The 12,595-nt window shown below is 41.9% G+C and overlaps 1 long non-coding RNA gene across 2 annotated transcripts in view; it reads left to right on the top strand.

Annotated features, from left to right (window-relative positions):
- Window positions 1-9,882, top strand: part of LOC119493469 — a 29,379-nt gene extending 19,497 nt beyond the window's left edge. The window contains exons 3-5 of one of the 2 annotated variants that reach the window (XR_005207970.1): window positions 7,766-7,899; window positions 9,354-9,490; window positions 9,739-9,882. This is a non-coding gene — a long non-coding RNA (uncharacterized LOC119493469). The remainder of the gene's footprint in view (window positions 1-7,765; window positions 7,900-9,353; window positions 9,491-9,738) is intronic. The other variant, XR_005207971.1, reaches the window with a different exon arrangement.
- The last annotated feature ends 2,713 nt before the right edge of the window (window positions 9,883-12,595 follow it).

The raw sequence follows: 12,595 nt of genomic DNA, 5'->3' as shown, positions 1-12,595 counted from the left end.
AGGTCCTCTCTCCACATGTCTTCTCAGAGTTAGCGAATATAGGCCTGACAGCTGCCAACTGTGCCCTTCAACAGCCTCTGTGCAGCCTGGCCGATGCAGGCCGATGCAGGCCGGCCTCCATTCTGCTCCCCTCAGCCACTCCACACCTGAAGCAACACTCTTGTTATCATTAAGTTATCATCCGACTACCAGGAGATTACTGTAAGATATAGTAGGGAAATAAAAGTGTATTTCTTTATTTCATCAGGACAGGAAAATGGCAGTGTATGCACATTTCTGTGTATTTACAGTATGTGTGGTAACACTGAGTATTCTGAATATTCCTTTCTGAGTTGTTATCAGTATTAATCAAGTTGAATTTCTCGTGGAGAAACTGAGAGAGAGCAAAACAGTTTGGAATGTCTGTGTAGGACATAGGAAGGGTGGTGGTGGTGGTGGGGGATTGCTCTGAGTCAGATCCCTTTTCAAAATCACTTCTTCTCTTTCCCTCCCGTCTTTGTTTTAAAACTGGGAAGCTTTTAGCTTTTGAAAAGTATCCTTTCCCTATCTGTTGCTCGGCGGCCCCAGTCGTCATCACCTCGCCTCTCCCCGCAGCCCTATTGGAGCGCCGGTAAATAGCTGGCATTCCTGCCACAAAGAACCGATGATGTGGGCTCGGGGCCTCCGTGATCTCCACAAATTAATTAAGGCCTTTCTTCTCCCCGGGCAGGATCCGCGGCCTTTGTCTCTCTAATACATCTTAAGCCCGGTATTAAATACAAGGGCAGAGTCTACGCTCATTATAAATCTGTCACTGCCTGCTTTGCTCTTCTCGGCCCCGGCCCGTGAGCCTAAAGAGGCTTCAGTGTAGCAGAGAAGCAGAGAAGCCATCCTCCAGTCCCTCTAGTCCCGGCTCTCGCCCCCTTGCCTCCTCCTTATCTGCCGCCCCTCCATGCTCCCCACTGGCTCGGTATTTATTTGAATATGAGAAGGCCTGCTTGTTGTTTCTGGCAGAAGGGGGCTTGAGGCCGAGACCCCCTCCCCACCACCTCATGCCCCTCAACCCCCCCAAACTTCTTCCATCCCTCCGTCCCTGCAACCCTCGCTCCATCTGTCCCTCTTGCAGCCACCCTGGCTTGTTCGCTCTTCACCAGCCTCTGCTTTTCGTGAACTTGAACCACAGACCTCTAGTCAGAGGCCATTACAGACAGGCCCACTGTGCATGTGTGTGAGCGTGTGTTTAAGTGCATGTGTGCATATCCCATTAACTACTTTCCCTCTCCAGCTGAAATTAATAACTGTTAGTGGAGGTAATGTGTAAATCAGCGGGGTGGCCAGAGCCTGCTTCTTTTCTTCCCCAAACTCAACTGAGTGAATATTTCCTTTCAAGTCACTCCGGTCAGTAAATGCACCTTTCAGGGGCTGATCCCGTTTCTTCCACTCTTCCTCCTCTTCATTTTTGCAGCGTCCCCCTTGGCCCATCTGAAGAAAAAAACTCCAACCTCAAGGGTCGGTAAGATGATGAGTCCTCCAGTACGCCCCCAATTTGAAACGCTTAAGGTGTTTAGTGCGGTTTTAACGCGGCGATTCGTTCTGTGACAGCGGGATCAGGATCGCCTCTTACCAGCAGCAGGAAGTGGATAACATGTCCATTAGAGAAACCCCCACACCAACCCTAAACAGTGAAATTAGGGGATCAGAGGCGTGCAGAGATTTGACCTTGAGGAATGCCAGTACCACACCCCCCCGGCTGGAAATGTGCAGCGGAGGAGACAGGAAAATGAGCTACAATGTGGCTTTTTGTTTGGGCGTACAAGAGATTTGGGTTGAGTGGGACTATCGGGCCTTCCTGTGCTCCTCTTCCAAGATGAAGAAGCAGGAAGTCACACAGGAGGTAAACAATGTGCAGAATGGAGCTGATACCAAGGGCTGGAATTTACACCCCCCATCATTCCTGTTGGCATGGCTCCGGGCCAGTTGATAATGGACACGGCGCCCACCAAACACCCGGCTTCCATGTTGGAAATATTTCCCCACCATAGGCAGTGTTTACATTCAGTGTATCTCGGTGTGTAATGATCTGCAGACTTCCCCTCGGTGGTGGTTTTGCTTGGATCAGCCACATCTCAGGTCGTGGGCTGTGCTTCAGGTCACAGATCTCGCTCTGTGTGTCTTGTCACTCAGTCACTAGGAGAATCTGTCAAAAGCAGCCTCCACCAATCGGAGCGAGCGCTGGGCTGTTTGGTACTGATTACAGCGATTCATCATGTCAGGCTCTCCCTGCCACCACATGTTTGTTTTGATCTCTTCCTCTCCAGCACGGTGACAGTGAAAGATGAGGGACCATGTGGCCGGGCCGGCACTGTGCCACGGAAATACCGGCAGCACCTCTGGGTCCCAGCACAGGGCTCTGCACTCTGGCCACAGCCCCGGCTCGGAGCTCCATGTCGGGGCTATAGGAAAGAGCGAGCTCAGGAGGGCGTGGGGGAGATTAGGTCGGCCGGCTAATTGCAGACCAAAAGTGTAACTTTAGGTGATGGGGGGATTAAGGCATGTTGACTTGTGTTCACTGGTGGGGCTAAACTGACACTCAGTTCCCCCCTGAGCGGACAGTTCCTGAAACCCCCTGGAGTTGGCTGGGGGGTCTGGGTCACATTAAGGGGGTACTGTGTGGCCTGCTATAGGGCAGACCACATGACCAGCTCCTCTAAAACAAGCACTGCCGTGTCCATAATGTCAAACACTTCCTCCATCTGCATCCATTAGCCAGCTCTGGAGGTGGCGAGGAACATTTGAGAGGCCGAAGGAAAACAAAGGGTCCAGAGATTACACGGCCCTCGTATAATGAAAAAGTTCCCTCGCCTATTGTTCCCGGAGCAGTCAAAGAATTTACTCAAGGAAGTATTGATAAGCTTTTCTGTTTGCATTAAGTAGTATTTTTGGGGAATTTGAACATTGTTTGATTATATTGTTATTAGCATCATATGTAAAATTCAATCAGAAGAAATCACACACTATTTCTAACATTTCTGGCTCTATTTAAAATACACTGTTTACACCCCTAAATAAAATACACATTTTATAAAACTTGATGTAATATAGTACATGTTTTATTTTTAGCTTTAACTTTAGCTTTTCATACAGTACATGTGTGGACTTTATTATTAAAATTGAAAGGATAATCAAATAATAGAAAAAAAACTCTTATATCTCTTATATCTTAGTACATTTTTAATATTAAAAATGTACTAAGATATAAGAGATATAAGAGTTTAAAAAAAAAAAATTATTACGTGTCCTTAGAAAAACATATTTCAACAGAAAAATATAGTTAACATTATTAAACAAAAGCTGCGTCATAACAAATAAAATACTTAATTTGTGGTTCATTCAATCATCATTCAGGCAAATTAAATTACAGACTTAAATTACTTACATAATACTTACCAGTAATTTATTTTACGAAGCAATTCATTGAGAACACATAAAACTGGAGTAATACACTACTTGTGTAAAACAAAGAACAAAACAAAATTAATATACATAATAATAAACATACAAAACCTGGTGTAAAGTCGTGTGACATCTAACTAAATCACTAAATAATATTTTTTTTTATTATTTGAAAAAAACAAAACTTTTATTTTAGCAGCTGGCACTAAAGAAAAATATGACAAAAGTTGTTTTTTTTGTCTTTAAAAAAACAGTTTTAACAATGAAAAGGGACCATAGAACCATAGCAATGAGCAAAAAAGCTGATAACCTCCTGTCATTCCTAACCAGAGAGACTTCTGGTTACAAAATAAAACCTCCAAGTACACTTTGGATCCTCTTGATCACCTGAGCTGTGTGTCTGCCACAGTTTTAAATACCTCTATTTACCCTGATGTTACTCTACCTACTGTCATATTCCACAGGCCCCTATCGTCTTCTCCCGCACTGTAAAATCTGGGTGGACCCTCTGACAGATGAACCAAGCCTCACAGCCGTGCAGAAATCTTTCCCGTCATGCGTGTTGGAGCAACCTCCCATGTGGCTTACACTGAGAGGGCATTGGAACATTGGAGTGGACTGGATGTGGAAGAAAATAGCCCTTGTGTTTGGGTCTGATTTCTCAGCTCATTAATCTTGGCTGCAGTCGCACGGTGCGTCTCGCAGGCTGGCATATTTTCAGCCAGCTTGAATGTAATGATATTTATTAGAACATGTCCTCGCTTGCTGTGTGTCTCTTACCGTATCTGACATCATTGTCCTAGATACCGAGGTGTGTTTACATATGACTAACAGGAAGAGGGTTGGACATCAATATTGTTCACTCTGTGTGTTTTTTTTCCCTCTGTAAAGAATTTTTTTATTTAACCTTTTTCCTCTTGTTGAAACCGAAAATCTTTTTTACTGACTTGCCCATAAAAGCAACACACTTGTATGTAATAGCTATATGTGCATAAGCAAAACTACAACTACAATAACATAAAATCAAAATAATACTACTTTTTACAAACAAGAAAATTAATAAAACCTATTAGTCCTGTTGAAACTTGAGATCTTTTTGCTGACCTTGTCTGTGAAAGCAACAAAAATAGCTATGTGCATGAGTAAAAATACCACCAACATTGACATAATTGATTGGGGCAAAATCTACACATATAGCCCCCCACTTTTACATACTAAATAGGACAAGGGTTCTCAAAGTTTTTGGGGCCAGGGACCTCTTACAGGGGATAACATTTTCCAAGGATCCCTCTTAATCGTACACCGATTAAGCATAATGCTTACTACCATTTTGTCTCTTAGCTTGCCATTGGAACTATTTGTAACCTAAAACTTTTCAACCTAAAGACTTCAGACATGTTTCATAGTGAGAAGCACATTTCAATTTGAAATTTGCAATTTTATTGAATGTTGATACCACTTATGTACCTTTTAATCAGAGGGTGATTTTATTCAAATTGCATTTGCACTCAACTTGTCAGCATTTATAGTCCACATTTCAAGTAATTGATCTTAAAAGCTTTCAGAAAATGAACAGTAGAGCAAGACTGGCTTAGTCCTAATAAAGCCAGATATTTAAATTTACCAGTCCAAAGCTGACTGTCAGTAAGTGCTTCAACTTCAAAATAATGAACTTATTGCTGTGTGTCACAGTCTTCTCAGAGTTTCTATCGGCCCAAAGCTAACATGGGTAGGATTAATAGACTCAATATGCTTGTTTTATTAATGCAAAAGATCCCCATCTGTAGATATACACTGTTTAAGGGTGCAGCACAGTTTTATAATTTATAGCAAATTGTTTTCGCGGATCCCCTGACAGAGCGTCACGGATCCCTGGGGGTCCCCGGACCCCACTTTGGGAATCACTGAAATAGGAGATAGGTTATTGACATTTCAATGGCAGCCAGAGTTATTTATCAGTGATCAGTTGATGTTTTGACAACCATCATCTATTTTGTCACAAATTAGCTTATTAAAATCAGGGAACAACATAAAAAAACCCAGATGCAACACTTGCATATTATTTATTGAAGGTTATTCGTCTACTGTCTGCAAAGAGAAATCACTGCCTTTCTCGCTTGAAGTTCAACCGCTGATCCGTGCTGAACCCCGTGCAGCAGAAGGTTGACTCGAGAGAATGTTTGGCTGAAGAGACTTTATGAGTTAGTGTGAATCTGTGTGTGTGTGTGTGTGTCTCTGTTACAGGCCTTGGAAAAAGCAGTAGCTCCCCTGTGTGGTTTGCTGGTGTAAGAACACCTGGCACGGCCGGGGGAGAGGTGGGCATTTGGGTACCGAGACATGACCTGCACAGCGAGAGGTAGGACTTTCACTCCTGTGTTGACTTTAATGCATTGCGATCACTCTGCTGTAACGTATACCTGCCACCTAATTGGAGGCATCGCTGGTGATCTTTTAGTCTGAGTTATGGGTGCAAATATTAGATGCATTTCCCCCCTCCATGTTTAACCCTCAGCCTGCAGCTCTTGTTGTTGAAAACACACCTAGAAAAGCCTCTGTCGTCACCTGTGACTCTCCATGTGACAAATGACAACAACTCCCCCAACACACACACACACGACACATGCTTGCATACTTACACATCCCCACATGAATTACTACAGCTGAAAACAATTACTCAACGTCTTGTTTTCCAGTCTCTATGTCTTTCAAGTTTATGTGATTTTTTTTTAGCTAACATGACGTAAACGCCCAAGCAGGAATACAAGTGAAGACACTTGCTCATATACACACACTGAGTTATTTGGCCAGAGGCCCTTTGGTTCAAGTTGATGTTTGGGGTGAGCTGTGATATTGCGTAGCTTCAGAGGCGGCCTAATGCAGGATCAGGTGTCTCCGTCTGTATCGGATGCCTGCGTGGAGTGGATGGATAGCCTCAGATGGCATGTGTCCTCTCTGGACACTGGACACTGGACCCTTCACCGCCCCCCCCACCCTCCACCACCACCCTCTAAATATTTACCTGACATGTCTCCGTGGGTGGTGGCCCATCTAAAGAAACATATACACACATTCACATTGATGGATTTTTATTAGCATACGGCTACACACACTGGGGTTTCATTGATTTGTGTTTTGAAAGCTGATATGAATGCTGTCCATACCATTATTTTACTTCATAACAAAATGTGTACAAAATACTACAAGTATTTAAAAAATATCACATTTGTGAAGGTTATAAATCCTCTGAAATAGCATATGAGTCTATACAGCCCAGTCACACAGCAGTTTGTGTTATAATCACAATATTTAATGTATTGATTTGTGTACATAGACACACATTTTTTTCGTGATGGTCAGCACAAAGTCTGTCTGTATGTACTCCACGTAATTGTGAACTTGGAAGTATAGAGAGCGGCGAACACCGCGTAGGGCACAGGTCAGGGTGGATGATTGCGTCAAAAATCACAGGACTTTTGCCCAGGAGACCGGTGTTTGTGTCCCGTGTGAAACCACAAGTCAAAGTTGATTTATTCGTCATGTAACTTCTGTATTTAAGTTACAGCTCTTCCAGAGTTATTTTAACCTAAACCACGATCTTTTCCTAAACCTAACTAAGTAGTTTTTGTCACGTAACTTCCGTACTTAAATTACAGCACTTCTGGTGTTATTTAAACCCAAGACGTGATCTTTTCCTAAACATATCTAAGTAGTTCTGTTACCTAAGCCTAACCAAGTCAATCTCTTCCTAAAGCTACCTAAGTAGTTTTATTTTGAATAGACTGGAGTGGAAATCGACACGTGCGTCACGTGTTGCTGGACATTCGTAGGAAAACGCACACAAAAATAAGTTGTTCAAAGTTGTGCTGAGCATCACAAAAAGGGGAAATATGTGTCTATGTACACAAATCAAATTACGATTACATTTTGTGACTATTTCGTGAACTACCGTGAGACTGTGTTGGTCTATAACTGCCCACTATAAATTTAAATGAATGAGTTTCCAATGACACCCAGTGTTGTACTGATCAAATATTCTCAAATTCTCAGAAAGGTATTCCCGTGATATAAGACCTAATATACACACACTGGTTGATAAATGCACTTACCTGCACACATGCTTAAACACAGCTCCATTCCCGTGTCAGGCCTCATTGGTGTCAACACTTTGAAGTTGTCGGCTGCTTGTTTACTGATGCAAATTAGCAGGTATGGGGCCTTCAGAAGAGCAGAGAGCGTGGCAGCTTCGTGGGTGGTGGGTCCTCCCTCTAACACCACACCCCAACTCATCTTCTTCCATCCATTCCCCACTCCACTCTCCCCCCCCCCATGAAAGAATGCTTTCAGCTGGACTCACCTGGCTGAAGGGCCTAGGCCAGGCCTGTGGAGGTTGAAGTGAGTGGACCTCAGAGGGCCTCAAACTATTAATTCCTGGCCTGGAACAGCAGCTTGGGCTCTCGCTGCAAAAATGTATGTTCATTGATATATTTTTTTTATATTTTTGCTACATATCCTCTCTGTCAAGTGGAATCCATGAATCTCTAAATTTGGTGATTTAAAAAATTTGCAGATAAACTGCAGCATTAAATGTCTTTTATGGGTTGAAAAAGTATTAGGGCTGTCAATCGATTAAAATATTTAACCGCGATTAATAGCATGATTGTCCATAGTTAATCGTGAGTAGTCGCAAATTGATCACGCATTTTTTATCTGTTCAAAATGTACCTTAAAGGGAGATTTGTCAATCATTTAATACTCTTATCAACATGGGAGTGGGCAAATATGCTTGCTTTATGCAAATATATGTATATATTTATTACTGGAAATCAATTAAGAACACAAAACAATGACAAATATTGTTCAGAAACCCTCACAGGTACTGCATTTAGCATAAAAACAATAGGCTCAAATCATAACATGGCAAACTGCAGCCCAACAGGCAACAACAGCTGTCAGTGTGTCAGTGTGCTGACTTGCCTATGACTTGCCCCAAAATTGCATGTGATTATCATAAAGTGGGCATGTCTGTAAAGGGGAGACTCGTGGGTACCCATAGAACCTATTTTCATTCACATAGCTTGAGGTCAGAGGTCAAGGGACCCCATGTCAGTTTTTCCTCACCAAAATTTGGCATTAGTTTGAGGCGTTATTTATTTACCCTCCTGTAGTAATAGTATGATATGGTTGGTACAAATGGAGTATTTTCACTCCAGCTTTAAAACTGAGCCTGCTACAATCCTCAAAAATTGCGTTAATGTGTTAAAGAAATTAGTGCCGTCAAAACGAATTTGGGCTAACGTGTTATTATCGCGTTAATATCGCGTTATTATCGCGTTAACTTTGACAGCCATAGAAAATATTGTACTTACTAAGCTAAATAAATCATTTCAAAATGCATCGTATCAAAGCTGAAAACAAGGTAACACATAAAAAAGTTGTTTTGGAGATACAAGGTTTTCACAGGGTAGCAATTAAAGTTATATTTAATGTCTTTAATGTATACAATTTTCTTTTTTATACTAAGCCATATTTACCCATTAAATCATTAATCATTACCATTAATCTTATCTAACTTCTTCACTTACAATATACTAACATTATGAGTACGAAAATAGATGTATTCATGGTGAATGTAATCTCACAGAGGGAGGAAAAAGTCCTTTTATTTAGTACATTTATACCAAAGTACTGCTATCAGTGGGGTAAGCAGCGTATCCACAGTGAAGGTCATATGCTTACTAAACATTTCACACTTTAGTTGGGATGTTAACCAAGGAAGTATCCAGGGAGGCATCGCAGAACACATATTATAAAGGCAGAAAAGTCACAACTTGCCCAAATCGTATCTTTTTTTAATTACATTTTACAGTTATTACATCAGTTGCAAAAAAGCAACTCCACATTGTTTTGCATTGTTTTTTCAGGTAGTCTGGTTGTGCAGAGCAGAAACAGGAAGTGTGAATCAGCTTAAATACTGCGAAAGAGAGCCGTCTGCTTGACCAAATAAGAAGAGTAAACAGCAGTCAGTCCGCTGGGATCTCTGCTGCTGCTGCTTTCAATGGTGAGAACGCCACACTCCACCTTTTCCCACTTACTGACCCAAACACACTGCCCTGCCACGTACAGCTAGCCACATTGTGTGTGTGCATGTGTGTTGTGTGTGTGTGAATGCAGCTGCGAGTTATCGATGTGTGTGTATTTGCTTGTATGCAGAAAAATATTATATATATATAATTATTATTTAAACATGTTTTGTATTCTGCTACCTCTTTCTGATGTGTGTGCGCGTGTGTGTGTGTGTCTGTGTAGAAAAGCAGATGATGACTGAAGATCCGTTGAAATGTCAACATACCCAAAACAAGAAAACAAACTTTGTAGTTCAACCCTTGGACAATGAGTAACGAGATGCATCATTCCATCACATTTTGTGAATACACAATAAATAGCATACAAGGCTGGGTTTCCACTATTTTAATGTATTGCTTCCATGTTTATTCATAGAATATATACAGTGGATTTAGACTCTGAGGATTGGCTGTGAGATAACTGTGATGGTGGTGATTATAAATGCAGACTTGTTGATGAGTTAGCTGGATTGCTCTGAGCTCCATTTTTAACCCTCATCCTAAATTTAGCTGGGTTTCCACCAAAAGTTCAGAGGACTTTTAGTCCCTGGAACTACTTTTCAAGGAACTAAATGGTTCCTTCAGCCCGCAGTTGTCTGCGTTTAAGCAAATTAATTCACTGACGAATGAAAAAGCAACATGACCTGGGACGTGGGCTGCTGGTGGTCACAGCAGTAAACACACTCTGCAGCCTGCAGTTCAGTGTGTACGCCCGTTTAATCTAAAAAACAGGTTGGGGAAAAACAATATTTACTGCTGCATATATTTACTGATGCACGTTGGTTGTAATGAATGAAATGCAGCGGAGGAAAATGAAACTAAGAGACTCCACAGTAAATCATCTGTTGAGAGTTTGAGGGTTATTTATTTGTGCTTTAGAACGTGGTACAGTTGAAGCAGCAGCGCTGTGTGTGTGTTTTACCAATCGGCGACGGTCATCCCTGCAAACCCCACCCTGAAAGTTCTGCTACTTTCAGAAAGTACTACCCCCATGACCAGGGCCTTTTTGGGGGGGTAAAAAGGCTCCGTAAAATGTCTCCAGAACTTAATTTAGACCCTGGACCCTGCAGTCGAGACTCAATGAGTTCCTCAAAAGGTTCTTAGTTCCGGGGGAAAGTTCCTGTGGTGGAAACGGGGCTCAAGTTAATGTGTGTGACTTAAACAAATATCGTAGCACCCCCTTTAGGCCAGTCGATGTAGTATTGAAACAATCAGCTGCATGCAGGATGTTGTGAGTGATGATAGGCGGATTTTTTTGATTTCCAACTCTTGGACAGTTACTGATGTACAGAGGCGTCTGTGTGTTATGGATCCAGGATGAGGTTTCTGCATCTGTATGAGTGTGTGTGTATCTGTGGGTGGAGGAGAATTTGCTTTGAAGGCAGGTCATTACTGTGGACAGGGATTATCTCCTCCCTCCCACCTACTACCCTTATCATCCCCCCAGTGGCTTGTGACAGCCGGCAGTGTCAGTCACTTAGTGTCAGTGTGTGTGTGTGTGTGTGTGTGTGTGTAGGATTGTTTGCATTAGGGCTGGCTGAGTAAACAGGGCTCGGGTTACCTCTGAAGGCTTCTCTATATCATTCATTCCAATTTGAATGTGGAAAAATATCACATGGGTAACAGGGGAGTACATTACTTGGTAGCACCAGCTCGCGTTTGTTTTCACGTATAATGAGGGCTCGGATCTCATGTTGGCATGTGATGAAACTCCTCATACATCCACGGATGAAGCTCCCAGCACACTGTCTGGCTCTTTTATAATGGGTTTGATATGCACTTTAATCGTCCGTCCCCATTTGAGAATGTGAGACTTGTATATAATATGATTGAGCTTGTATTTGCCCCCTTTGTACCCATATCGAATCAAATCATGTGTGTACACTGCACACACTCACAAAATGTTTCTGTCCACACGTATCAGATCCTTTTCTGAGAATCTGCTATCCATGCTGCGCAGTTAATCCTGTTCTTTCTCCTGAAATAGTTTATTGACAGCTAGCAAACAATAAAATGGGAATGGCCAGCAGTTACTCTAGGTTAGCTTGGTCAACTGCTTTCAGCTCTGTATTTGATTGTTTGTGTTTCAGTATTGCCAATAACTGGGGCTGTCAAAGTTAACAAAATAATTACGCAAATTCGTTTTAACGCCACTAATTTCTTGAACACCTCTTTTTTTAAAGCTAGAGTGAAGATACTGGTATCATGAAACTAGAAAACACAAAGGAATCCATTGGTACCAACCATGTCACACCAGCTTGTTGTGAAGGAGGCTAAATAACGCTCCAAACTTACGCTAAATTTTGGCGAGGAAAAAACTATCATGACCAGCTTCAAAGGGGTCCCTTGACCTCTGACCTCAAGATATATGAATAATAAATGGGTTCTATGGGTACCCACGAGTCTCCCCTTTACAGACATGCCCACTTTATGATAATAACATGCAGTTTGGGGCAAGTCATAGTCAAGTCAGCACACTGACACACTGACAGCTGTTGTTGTCTGTTGGGCTGCAGTTTGCCATGTTATGATTTGAGCATATTGTTTTATGCTAAATGCAGTACCTGTGAGGGTTTCTGGACAATATTTGTCATTGTTTTGTGTTCTTAATTGATTTCCAGTAATAAATATATACATATATTTGCATAAAGCAAGCATATGTGCCCACTCCCATGTCGATAAGAGTTTTAAATACTTGACAAATCTCCCTGTAAGGTACATTATGAACAGATAAAAAATGTGCGTTTATTTGCGACACAACTATGCGATTAACTATGGACAATCATGCGATTACTCGCGATGAAATATTTTAATTGATTGACAGCCCTACCAATAACTCAATAGAGGTGTTCTCATTGATGCCCTTCTATTTCTGTTGTCGGTCGAGTGATTTGAACGAGGGTCATCCGTGCTACCTGCTAACAAATGGCGACGGTAAATCCTGGGAGGCTACAGTGAGATTCAAATGCAAGTTTTACAAAACAGAGAGATCTGACAATGATACATCTTGTATTATGTGATCAGAGGTGACAGAGAGTTGG

The sequence above is a fragment of the Sebastes umbrosus genome, chromosome 8 (genome assembly GCF_015220745.1).
Source record: "Sebastes umbrosus isolate fSebUmb1 chromosome 8, fSebUmb1.pri, whole genome shotgun sequence".
NCBI classification, from domain to species: domain Eukaryota; kingdom Metazoa; phylum Chordata; class Actinopteri; order Perciformes; family Sebastidae; genus Sebastes; species Sebastes umbrosus.
This window is presented reverse-complemented; position numbering and strand designations above follow the sequence as displayed.